Here is a 13,927-nt window from a genome sequence, read left to right on the forward strand (position 1 = left end):
CAAGTTAATCTAGATGAGAATATCTCCTCTCTCAGCTTTAAAATCTCTTCATCTGCGTAAGCTACAGATTGTATCCGATTTTCAATGCCATAACATTATCTTATATAATTTTGCAAGAATTTCACAATTATAAATTTTTAAATGCCTCTTGATTGTGCCATACATGTATTAAAATTTTTTAACTTTCCTGTTAACCCTTAGTGATTTCTGTGAGACATACATCCAGTCAGCTTATCGTAATTAAAATGTTTTCACTTGCTCAATATCGATAACTAGTTTTTGACCGCAGGATATAATAATAATAATAATATTATTATTATTATTATTATTATTATTATAAATTTATTATTATTTAATCAAGGACTTAGTGAACAAAATCGCAAGAAATATTTTCAGCTCATTTTTTCTTTTGCTTTCTTCGTTTTACTGATGTGACCAATTTATGTAATTACATAACATTAATATATTTAAACTATTCCCAATAGTGCCTAGTTTGAAGAAAAATTGTTGAAAGTTTGTAAATACCGGTACGGAATATTTCCATAGACGAATGTATGTTTTTACGTACTACCCGCCCGTTGTATATTGACCGGTGTTGATTCCACGAACTAGCAGAGCGCGTCATCCTACCTCCTCGATCCCCTCAATGCCCGGTGCTCCGTAATCGTTTACCTTGTTTTATATACGACAATGGCGACATCAGCGCTAGCTGTCGTGTAACACTGACCGTGTAGTAGAAAGATTTTAATTTAAATAATACTTGGCACTACGAGCTTCTACCCAATATCAATTAAGAACTCTGAATGATCTGTGAATCTACATGTCGGTACTTTGTTTTTTCGTGTTTTATGTCTGGTAGTGACACTGAGTTGTTTTAGTTATCATCATCATCATCATCATCATCATCATCATCATCATGAATTAGACATTTCGGCTCGTTCCGTCTCAAAATTTTATTGTTCACGCCATGTTTCCTCTTTCCTGTAGGACTATATTGAAAGGCACGCCTTTGTTATTCTGGCATCCGGCAGACGTTGTAGACTCATATGATTACTTCAGTTTGTTTATTTGTTTCAATTGTAGGTGTAATTGATTCGACATTCAATTCTTGACTGATACCGACATTTCTGTTTTAAACCTAATACATTTCCAACCAAGTCTTAACAATAAAATTATGTCATTAGACTTTTTAATCCGTAGTTACTTCGTTGTTTTCTAGGATGGTTAATACTGTGCCTCATTTTGCTGATTTGTCTCGAGTAATTTTTACATTTCCACTGCCATACATTTTTGCTGTATGATCATTCCTTCATCCATTATGCTATTTATCCAATTATTTACGAGTTTTATTTTATATTTGTACCTGATATATAAATTTATCACATGGTCTCTCCTAATTTTGCCTGTTATCCTTATTTATGGCCTCAGATATTTGTTGTTTTAAGGCGCCAGATATCCTGAGTGTTTTATTAGCATCGTTATATACTTCTTGCTACGTTTCACAATGAACATGCAAACAAATTCAACCGGTATGTACGGAGAGTGTGCAATATTTACTCGTATTGTTCCTTACATAAAAAGTAACTTTACTTTTCAATATCTCCTTGGACTGAAAGACATTTCTTCTATCTGTTTTCCTGTAGTATCTCACCATTTTTTAATTGTGTACTTTAGTATACGAAGAAATCTTCCACAGACATCTTCTGAAACTTTTTCCTCTAAAACGTTCTTTTAATATTAAAAACAAATAAAAGTTTCTAGAATTAAGGTCAGTGAGGTGATAGTGACAGCCATTAAGTTCAAATCCAGCATTTTGTGAATGGCATTCATAGCAATGAATTTTTCATAGGCAGGAGCTTTGTCTTGATGGAAAAGAACTTCACGAGACATATTTCCTCTTCTTTTTCCTTTAATGCATAATGCAATCGCGTAGGCGAGTGTTTGATGCTGTGTAGTGTTGCCCAGTAATCGTGCGATCTCTATTCAGAGAGTCAACATTAAAGTTCCAGAATACTGTAGTCTTAATTTTTCCTGCTGAGTCATATACTCAAAACTATATGCCACCAATCCATGATATGAATTTTAAACTCTGGATCAAAGTGGTGCACCGATATCTCCTGCTGTCACAAATCGAACAAGAAAATTATCTAAATCCCACACTTTTGCACGCTTTTGTTCCGAAGCCAGCATTCCTTGCACCTAACAGGCAGACAGTCAGAATAGTTTCAACTATGCCATTTAAGAAGTCTCTTATTTCGGCAAAAGGTCTAGCTAGTGGTCGATTGACAATCCCTTTTTTTTTTTTTTCCTTTTTTAAAAACATCTCTTATTTTGGTACTTTTTTGACAGAATATCGCAAATATTTAGATAATTTTCCTATATTTTTCAGATAGGCCTATAACTTCCTGAGCAAGTGAAAATAAATATCGTTCTTCTTCTGATTCCGACATTGAAAAGTAATAAAGTGTGCTGATTGAGAGATCAGGATGAAAAGAAAATTTTCACCTATAGTTTCAGTTGATGTTGAGCGGCCATTTTCTGTTTACAAAGACATTCTGCATTCAAAGGGGCATAATCATATTGAAACATATTGAAATGTTGAATGTGATCAAATACAACACTTTCCTTACGTTGTGAAGCGATAAATTTAAGCTTGTGTGCTACGTGTATCTATGAATGTGCTGAAGTGTGTTTTCAATTAAAATACCACCCTTTTGAGGGAGTAATATAGTCCTTTTTGAAGTCCTTTTTTGACTATATCAAATACAACACTTTCCTTATGTTGTGAAGAGATAAATGTAAAATTGTACATCCATGAATATTCTGAAGTGTGTTCTGGGGAGTAATATAGTCCTTTTTCAAGTCCGTTTTTGGCTACAACTTTCCCTTTTTTTGTCCTTTTTTTTGATGACAAAATTTTCCCTTTAAAATCCGGTCTCTACTAATAACAAAGCTATATATCCCTACTCTGAGGCTTCCAATTTGTCAAATATTATGTTATCTAGAAGGGGACAACGAACCCTAACGCTACGTACATCTGAGAGGAATTTTATTCTGACCCCAGCTAGACGCATTCCCAATCCACACCGACTGACTACACTAAGGTTCGCCGAGTAACCAAGTTTCGAGCAGGAAGCTCCACTCATCCCCAGACCATCCCCCTTCACGCGTCGCCTGCCAGGGGTCGAAGAACGCTATGGACTGGACAGAGTGATGTTAATACTTGAAGTGGGGAAACGAGAAAACCCCGAGAAAAACCGCAAATGCGATCTTGTCCTCCACAAATGTCACTATTAAAAAATATCAGACCTGACCGAGACTCGAACCCGGACTACCTGCATGACAGGTCGAAAGTCTAGGCCACTCAGTCACCATAGGGGGACACTTGCAATAACGAAAGGCCAGGGAGTAGTAACTTTGGCTATCTGTACTAGGCGAGATTCCTAGCCACGATTGTGGCTTCCACATAGTTAATGCGTCTTATGTGTTTCGTACACTGCGGGCGTTTTCAACTCTTAATTTTCCTAGAAATATCAAGGTGGGGATTTCCGTGAAACGTGTAAAGATGTGATCAATAAGGAAACAGAAATTTCACAATATTTTTCATACAGGAGAATGTGGATATTCAATGGAGCATATCGTAAGCGGAACGACTGGAATGTCGTTTTGTCACGCCAGAGAACAGACTTCAGATACAAGCTAATAAAATTCAATTTGCGGGCTCAGAAACGGTGTTGAGGCATAGTTTCGCGAAATATTCCTATTTTCTCTACCATCATTCGATCATTTCTCCGTGAGTAGGAAACTGAAAACAAGGAAAACTGCTGCACTCTGCAGTAGCTCTCAGAACCTGTTCTCTTACAACATAATACTTTTCAAGGAGAAAATAACCTTGTGAATCCCTGTGATATTTACATTTTACATTAAGGAAGAGTTCATTAGTTGTTAAAAAATTAGGGTATGTTGACACTACTAAGCTTTATGCATGATACTTAATCTCAGACTAGATTCTAGATTCACTAAAATTTATACTATGTTAATTTTATTCTGAGATAGGCTACGTATTGGACTCTTATAATTAATGTTCAGTTGAAAAGATGCAAAAAGTATTAAGTTCTAATAATAATAATAATAATAATAATAATAATAATAATAATAATAATAATAATAATAATAATAATATAGTAACGTAACCGAAAATTGTGAAATTACACTATGAAAAAAACATCTAGTGCACTTGTTACAAGAATTTGTAAAATTTTCGAAGCTTTGTTAGAGATTTGACAGATAGAAACTCCTCGCTGAAGATGTGAGAATTGCCCTCTGAACAGGTTTTCTATAAGTAATTTGGTTGTTCTACAACTTTCGTTTCCTCTTTGTCCAAATACAACCATACACTATCATGATCAGTTATATTTAATAATAGGCCTATTATCTTATTTTTTATTAATTATTCCGTATTATATTCGCAAAATAATTCTAATAAATACAATTTCAGATTTTGATTTTCTCTAGATAGAGTTATGCTCGTACATTTATCGGCAAAAGTCAAAACCTTTCTTGGCATTACTTACTTACTTACTGGGTTTTAAGGAACCCGGAGGTTCATTGCCGCCCTCACATAAGCCCGCCATTCGTCCCTATCCTGAGCAAGATTAATCCAGTCTCTACCATCATATCCCACCTCCCTCAAATCCATTTTAATATTATCTTCCCACCGACGTCTCGGCCTCCCCAAAGGCCTTTTTCCCTCCGGCCTCCCAACTAACACTCTATATGCATTTCCGGATTCGCCCATACGTGCTACATGCCCTGCCCATCTCAAACGTCTGGATTTTATGTTCCTAATTATGTCAGGTGAAGAATACAATGCGTGCAGCTCCGCGTTGTGTAACTTTCTCCATTCTCCTGTAACTTCATCCCTCTTAGCCCCAAATATTTTCCTAAGAACCTTATTCTCTAACACCCTTAATCTCTGTTCCTCTCTCAAAGTGAGAGTCCAAGTTTCACAACCATACAGAACAACCGGTAATATAACTGTTTTATAAATTCTAACTTTCAGATTTTTTGACAGAAGACTAGATGACAAAAGCTTCTCAACCGAATAATAACAGGCATTTCCCATATTTATTCTGCGTTTAATTTCCTCCCGCGTGTCATTTATATTTGTTACTGTTGCTCCAAGATATTTGAATTTCTCCACCTCTTCGAAAGATAAATCTCCAATTTTTATTTCCATTTCGTACAATATTCTGGTCACGAGACATAATCATATACTTGGTCTTTTCGGGATTTACTTCCAACCCTATCGCTTTACTTGCTTCAACTAGAATTTCTGCGCTTTCCCTAATCGTTTGTGGATTTTCTCCTAGCATATTCACGTCATCCGCATAGACAAGAAGCTGATGTAACCCATTTAACTCCAAACCGTGTCTATTATCCTTTCTTGGCATTACCTTTTATTATTTCACTCATTTCTGCCCCGTGCTATAACTGCGTGGTCTAAGGCGTCATGCCTTGGACTATCGTTACGTAATGAACGCTGGTTTGAGCCCTCATGTGGGAAGAAATTCTCTCATGATATTTTGGCCAGTGTATGGCACCGGTGCCCACTTAGCATTGTTATGAATGTTGGAAGATATAATGAGTAACGAAATCCGGTTTCGGAAGGCAGCTATAAAGGCTGGACAGATCATCGTGCTGACCGCCGTACCGTTTGGATGATCGTTCACCTCCGTTGAGGCATGTGGACGTGAGGTCAGAAGTGGGATAATGAATTTGGCCCTCCATAGGCTGTGGCGAAACTGAAATGTTTGTTGGGTTTTCACTTTCTTAATTTAGACCAATGAAGTTTAAGACTGTGCTTGATATAAGTAGAGACGAGAATTTCATGCACTATAAAATCCCAAAATATGCATGCATTCATGTACTATTAAGCTATAAAACATGCATGATCAAGCGAAAAATATATTAAAATATGCACGTTAATTTTTGTTCCGAATGTCTTATTTCACTCCACTTTTTTTTTTTTTTTTTTTTTTTTTTTTTTTGCACAGTTAACAACCTAACATCATTTCTAAATTGATTTCTGTAAGGTTCCTGCACTTGTCAGTCAATATGTTTTTGTAGGAAGAGAATGACCTCTCTACATCGCAAGAAGTTATGGGTGCAAACTTGAATGAACATATTTGTGAGTGTCGGGTCAAATTCTTCATTCAAGTTTTCGCCACAAATAACCTTCTTCACTGAATAAAAGAATTCATAGTCCAGGTTCGCATTTATGACCCTGCTCAGTTTGTTTTTCGCTGCTACACCCACTCTCCCACGGAAATAACTGAGAGCTCTATGGAATTCTTTGCAGATTCTTTCCTTTTTTGCATTCTTGCAATATGTGAAGCAGTTGCGACATGCTGGTCGATTTGAAATTTTTTTAGAAGACTACATTTTATCTGAAATTATAATAGACCTTATGGTTACCTAGATACGATTTAAAAACATCGTATTGTGAAAATCGTAATATTTTATTTCATTTTTCTGTTATTTATTTTTCTTTTTCTTTTCCTTCTTAAATCCTGATTCCTGAAGATGAAATAAGCGACATAAAAATCGAGGAACTGAGGTGTTCACTCAAAACCATTAAAACATTCATTTAAACTGAATAATATTTTATATATTATATGCATTATTAAGCTAAAATTACTTAAATATGCATTATGCATGTATTCATCCCCAAAAACGTCAAAACATGCAAATATGCACGGAAAAAGTACACGTATTTGGATATAATGAAATGGATAAGTACTAAGTTTGAGCTATGTCCTATGTTCCTATAAAAACATGCACTTGCATGGAATTCTCGTCTCTAGATATGTTATTGATAGCAATGGTTCTTTGAAGTAATTATCGCTATACAATAATTATTCTTGTAATTATAACCTCCTCGTTACTGAAGAGGCGTAAGAATCTGTGTGGAGTGGAAAGATAAGTCCTTGATTAATGTTTGCTGTTAACATAACAATAATAATTGTTTTCAAATTAGCGACTATTGCGGATGTGTGTTCCAAAAGGTTCGGTTCGAACATCGAATCACGAAATAAATAATTCGAAAGGCGAAGTCCTGAAATTCTGAAAGGAATAGGGTAAGGTACGTAATGTAACACAACAATAGCATTGCCTAGTCTCATGCAATGGCAAAGCTCTGAACTATATGGCTGTAAATATTAATTAATAAGTCTTATATATATATTTTAGGGTTTCATTCTTTTTTAATTTATTTCGTGAAATAGTCCTAATAAATACGAGTATAATCGAGGTTTATTTTTTAGTAAATTATTTAACTACATGGTAGATTGTTCAGCATCGATGGATTTGATGATAGCAAGATGATATTTGGCGAAATGACTCCAAGGATTCACCATAGTTTACCTTGAGATTCGTGTTATGCTTGGGGAAAACATCGGGAAAAACCCAACCAGATAATCAGCTCAAGTGGGAACGGAACCCACGCCTAAGCGCAGCTCTGGATCAGCAGGCTAACACACCTGCCGATTAAGCTAAGCCGCTGGATCTTCCTTACATAAATGTACGTATTCGAATTGACCTTATTCGTAAGTTGATCGGTAACCAAAAAAATTGTTGTGACATTAGCCACGATACTTTTGGTAAGTTTTTGTCATTTTGAATTTTGAGATCCAGTTTTTTGTCTCTTTTCTTATTGTTTAGTAAGTAATTATTATTTTCAGACTTTTGTATTTGAGCTTAGGTCACTTTTCCTCTTCTGCGTCATTGTTGTTTATCTGCAGACACTGGCGTACTGTGCACGTGATGTTTTCAGCGTTTAAGAGAAGAACTAATGTCCCGCGCCGTGGCGTCGTGGTCTAAGGCATCCTGCCTAGAATTCGCGTTACGGAATGCGCGCTGGTTCGAGTCCTCATGGGGGAAGAAATTTTCTCATGAAATTTCGGCCGGTGCCCACCCAGCATCGTGATGCACTTGGGGAGCTACGATAGGTAGCGAAATCCGGTTACGAAAACCAGCTATAACGGCTGGGGAGATCATCGCGTTGGGTGATCGTCCACCTCTGCTTCGGCATGTGGACGTGAGGCCAGCAGCCGGTTGGTCGGTCATGGTCCTTCATGGGCTTCATGCCTCGGATTATTACTAATATAAGAACAAACACTCAAAGTGAGACTTTCCATAACACATTTGTCGAACTGAGAAAATAATGTAGGCCTAAACTTCGAATTAAAATTCCAATTTGTAGATGCTTTTTTTTTGAGGGGGGGGGGGATTTTCGATTTTTATTATACTGTTTCGAAAGAAAGTCAGTAATTTGTAACGAAGTAAAACAAATTCACATTATTTAATTCCTAAAGGTTACCGAGTTATTGATAGAGAAATTTGTCATTCGTTATAACTGACCGAGGCGAGTGGAGACGCGGGCGTAATGTGAACTATTGCGATGTCGCTATACGAACGCAGGAGAAGTACAAGTGGCGCTCCGGACTGCAGGACTCCACTGGCCTTGGTCCAGTAATACTATAGCCTACTATTGTACGTTCTTAAGAATTTTGGAAGGTAGCCAACAGCTTAAATGCCGTGCTGGTAATAAGTACTTAAGTCATAAGCTTGTCTTCTTTGTCCTTTTTGGATTTTTACTATGTTGTTCTATGTTTAAAATTATCGCTGAAATTTGTTTAAGGACGTGTCTATCTTATGTTAAAAATAATATACAAGCAGAAGCGATGTTTGTTTTCTTAACGCAGTGCCTCTTTTTTGTGAGCGATACTAATTCAACATTATTTGTTTACCAGGAAATTACTAAACTTTCACTGTCTACTCGTAAATACTCATTACTACAACAAGGAGATTATGACAAAACACTAATTTTCGTTTTGTGATAATATTAACTCCAAAGTGGTCGTTCTGTAATAACAGAACAGAAGAAACGTGTGGCTTGGTTGGTCGAAAAGTTCCATTGCTAAGCTTCTTTTCTTCATAAGGTCAGACATTTATATAGCTTAAGGATAAGGTGGCGATAGTAACGCTCACAGTAATGCCATGCATCAAGAAAAGAAGTAGTCTAATATTTCCGTTCCTCTATTATTTTAAATATAGGCCTACAGGACGAGAAACAAGTTTTTAAATTCAGACGCCACCGTGTGCTGGAACTTAACGTTTCCAATGCTTAAGAATTAAATACAGTTTCCATCTTCAGGGAAAATTAATACGACTTGAAGGATCACCCACTTCGTTGGGCCAGTTATGCTTGGCTAGTCCAAACTTGGACATGGGGCGATACATGCTTTCTCTATGTTTAGTATGGAGTGCATAACTATTGGAGTCAAATGAACCATCTGAGAATATATGAAAATATACTGCAATATGACTGTATACAGGGTGTAAACGATATAAACAGCCAAAAATATACTGGTGGTAGAGCATAAACAACTGAAGAAAAAAGTCAAATGTTTTTCTGTCACTGTCATAGTTTTCCCAGAAAATGTGTGTTTTGTGAGTCTAACTTATTTGGAAAAGAAAATAGATAAGGCGTTATTCTGTACAGTGAATTCACTCCCTCTAGCAAATGGATAACTAAGCCCGATGGAATGACTAGCGGTGAATGGAAGGAGGCTATCAAGATGACTGCCAACGTAAGCGCTGTAAGAGCCATACCCGGTAGGTCTCAGGACAACCTCTGCAGGCGATGCTTCAGTGAGATAGAAACCCTTGGACATGTCCTGGGAGCCTGCCCTTATGGCGAAACATTGCGTATACATAGGCACCATGCAATTAGAACTAAATTGGCCGACGCCCTTAGAAAACTAAAATACACCGTCTATGAAGAAGTCCACGTAACCGCCGACAATGGCAGTAACAGACGAATTGACATAATCGCCATTAGCGAATCCCTGTCTCAGGGTATGACAATCGACCCCACCATCAGGTTTGAAACATACAAAGGACAGCCCGAAGACGTACATGAGGAGAAACGAGCAATCTACGTTCCAACCATCCCGTATTATAAAGATAAATACCACTTCACGATATCAGTGTTACGGGATTGATGTTTGGAGCAAGAGGAACGATACCCAACTTCTCTTCTCAATTCTGTAAGACCCTAGGACTGCACAAATCTTTTCTGAACGAACTGGCCCTCCTCATAATTAAAGAGTCAATCAAACTTTTACGGAACCACGTATATGGACTCTAATTCAGTGTATGGAAAAAAATTGACGCACCATTATCATTTTTTTTCCTTCTTAGCTTTCATTGATTCTTTACTTGAATTTTTTTTTCTTCTGTGAACTGCCATTGTTTGTTTGTGTATTTGTTTGCCTTTTTTCTTACTCTTTTAGCTCTCATCTTCTATTTTGTTCTTGTATTGTTTTGTATGCTTTGTCTAATGGCAGCCTCTAATTTTAGGAAGCTCTGATAAATAAATTTACTCTACTTTGCCCGGTATGTACGCTAAAGCAGTCATTTGTTACTCCGTTGTGTATTGGTATGTGTTGGGTGCAATGCCATTAGCAATGACATTTACGTTCTGTCGAAATGTAAACAAATATGAAACTACTATAAATCTTAAAAACGTGGTATTTTACAAATTAAAAGTAAAATTATAAGATATAATTTTCACTACATATTTTGTTCAGCAGACTGATATGCATTGTCTATATAATTCTGCTAGTTGATATCGTTTACACCCTGTACAATACCGAATGAAGTATGCATAATTTATATAAGATAACTAGCAAGTTGTGAATAAAGGGCGCAATAAAGTTGATACCTCTTCAGGTCGTACCAATAATGATTATTTGTCCTGAAGATGAAAGTTGTATGTAGTTCTGAAATGTCAATAGCCACACCTTTGTAGGCGGTTCGGGGTCAAATCCCGTTAAGACCTGGGATTTTTCATTTGAAAAATCAATGGTAACGTTGTGGCGGACAAGGTCATAGTTTGTGGTTTGTCTTGGGGAGGGGTTTCCGACAGATCTGTATTCCACTATAATTCCATAACATTCCCCACACGCTGGAGACGCACGGAACGGGCTTGTCTATGCAGCCTTGAAATATGTAAATTTCCAGTCACTAAGAAGACTTTTGTACAACTAGCATCATAGCTGGCTGACTCAGTGAATAGTCAGGACGCGAAAGGAATGGCGTGGGATAGGAACGCTATGTGAACTCTCGCCCGCTCGCTAGCTATCTTGGGGAAGGAACGGAGCAGTCTCAGCCCTTTTCCAAATGATGTATGCGCAAGTTTACTCAATAGGATTCACGGACGGTCTGTAGGGACGAGTCGGGTTGCTTACCTGGATGCACAGCGAACCTTAGTATAGTCGGCCAGTGTGGGTTGTGACTGCAAGTGACTCGAGGGTAAGTGTAATGAATTTTCTAGGTCAACGCTGGGTCACGGTGACACACACACACACACACACACACACACACACACTATACATACATACAAAGCCACCGGCGCAGCTCGGTCGGTTAAGGCGCTTGCCTGCCGATCTGAAGTTGCGTTCGGGCGCGGGTTCGATTCCCGCTTGGGCTGATTACCTGGTTGGGTTTTTTCCGAGGTTTTCTCCAACCATAAGGCAAATGTCAGGTAATCTATGGCGAATCCTCCGCCTCATCTCGCCAAATATCATTTCGCTATCATCAATTTCATCGACGCTAAATAACCTCGTAGTTGATACAGCGTCGTTAAATAACCAAGTAAAAAAGTACGTAAATACATTTTCCATTACACTAAGTTACATACATATACAAATTGAAAGAGTATAATTGCATTAATCTGAATTAGTAATAGATATCAATAAAACTAGTAGATAAGTTCGAATAACCGTTTCTCAATCTATAATGATTATGGAAAAAATCGAATTTGTATTGAGAGATTGGAACTGGATACGTTGGAACAGCGAAATGCTTTGTTTACAACTACGAAAGTACGAAGCCTAATGCAGTAGTAATAAGCAAAGGTTTCACTTCTGATTGCATCGAAAGCTTAGAGGCCTTTCATTGAGGAGGCGATCGATAACAGCTGATTTGTAGGTCAGAGTGCTTTCTAAAGACGAAAATTCATACATGCGCTGTTATTTTTACGAATTAAGAAAACAGAACGGAATACTTAAAGATAACCTTGCAATCCATAATGAACAAACATGAATAGGCTAATTCTTAATATCAGTAGGCCTATTTTATTAAGAGTTTGTGAATAAGAAAATAATAATACAATTTTATTGCAAGAAATAAAAACTGCACTTGAACTTGGGTATTCTGTGCAGAACAAATAAGAAAATAAAATAAACTTTATAACACATAAGGGTAGTAACCGCGGCCTTCAATTTCTACAGGCTGGAATCACACATTCAGTCTCTATGAATAGGACCCTAACACTCTTGTGTCCCAGCAAAAAGCGTTCACGGATTTGTCATTCTTCTGTTAGGAAGTTTCATCTGAAACATCTTTCCTGATTCGTGGGAGTACCATAAATTAAAAGCATATCGATTAGTAAATTTTGGCATTGTCCTTAATTGACTTCACCTTTAGTATTCTACGGACAACCTGGCATAAGACTTGCTGCTGCTGAGATACAACGTAAGAACGCAGATATACCTACAGTTGCCGAGCAATCCTTGTGTGCAGCGATGCTAGATTTTCCTGAAGGTTCCGTCACACTGTAAATACGTTATTACACAAATGAAGCGTTTTTATAAGAAATGACGGCGGAAGAACAAGCCGAAAAAATATTCCTTTGGCTATTTAATGACGCTGTATCAACTACTAGATTATTTAGCGTCGATGGAATTAGTGATAGCGAAATGGTATTTGGCGAGATAAGTCGAGGATTCGTCATAGATTACCTGACGATCGCCTTCCGGTTGGATAAACCTCGGAAATCGAACCCACACCCGAATGAAATTCCGGATCAGCAAGCAAACCCGTTATTGATGGGCTACGCCGGTGGCTGCAACAGGTGTAAGGTTTATCTTTTTACAAAATACCGCCGCTGGGGATGGGTATATAGGCCTATGTGTTAACCAAAATATGATTTTTTTAAAACTATTACTTGCACAGAACACAACCATGAATGAAGATTGAGAATTTGGTGTACAGAATGTAAGTCCTTACTATAACAACAAATAAATTAGAGTTAATCTTAATATTTTTTGATATTTAGTTTTTTTTTGTGAATGTGAAGTCAGACTTTAATAAGTTCTAGTGTCATCCTGTACGTAATTTTTTTTTTAGTTTTGGTCATAGAAATTTAGGCCTTGATGATCACTGTCATCATCCGTCATCATTCACAATTTACTCTCCATATCGTCCTCAGTAATCAAAATCTGTAACCATTTATAATCTGCATCATCATTTACCTCTATCTCCATAATTTCGCATAGTCATCAAACATCATTACCATCATCCGCCACAACTAATAATTTATGATAATCTGTTGTTCCATTTCTCATCAGTCATCAGCTCCCATTTACTTATTGCACATATTCATTATCTTCCATTCCATTCGCCATGGCATTTATCACCGCCAATTTTATCATCAGTGCCACCAGTGCTATCATGGTAATTCTTTTCTTGGCCATACGCCCCAACCCTTGTTTTCTGCCTTGAAATATATTTTACTCTCCTCTCTTTATCTCTCCGACTGTCATTTAATGATTTTTTAATATTAAAAAAGAAGTAAAGAAATTGTTTTGCTTAACATTTTAACTGTACAACAAGTACACCATGTAGCACCACCGTAGATGCACACTTGTCTCGATGAATCTTGGAATGTGAATTTGCAGCACTTCTTGTTTTTCAACCATTACTTTATATAATTCTGGATTCCAGTGCTGCAGAGGTGGACAATTTTTGTTTATCAACATCAAGAGATGATCTCTAAGATCTGTACAGATCTCCGCGT

General features: G+C 37.1%; 1 protein-coding gene across 1 annotated transcript in view; it reads left to right on the forward strand.

Moving 5' to 3' along the window:
- The window catches only part of LOC138694501 (uncharacterized), a 93,196-nt gene that overhangs the window by 21,607 nt on the left and 57,662 nt on the right, over nt 1–13,927 (forward strand). The window lies entirely within an intron of this gene.

This window comes from Periplaneta americana, chromosome 2, assembly GCF_040183065.1.
Source record: "Periplaneta americana isolate PAMFEO1 chromosome 2, P.americana_PAMFEO1_priV1, whole genome shotgun sequence".
Lineage (NCBI taxonomy): Eukaryota > Metazoa > Arthropoda > Insecta > Blattodea > Blattidae > Periplaneta > Periplaneta americana.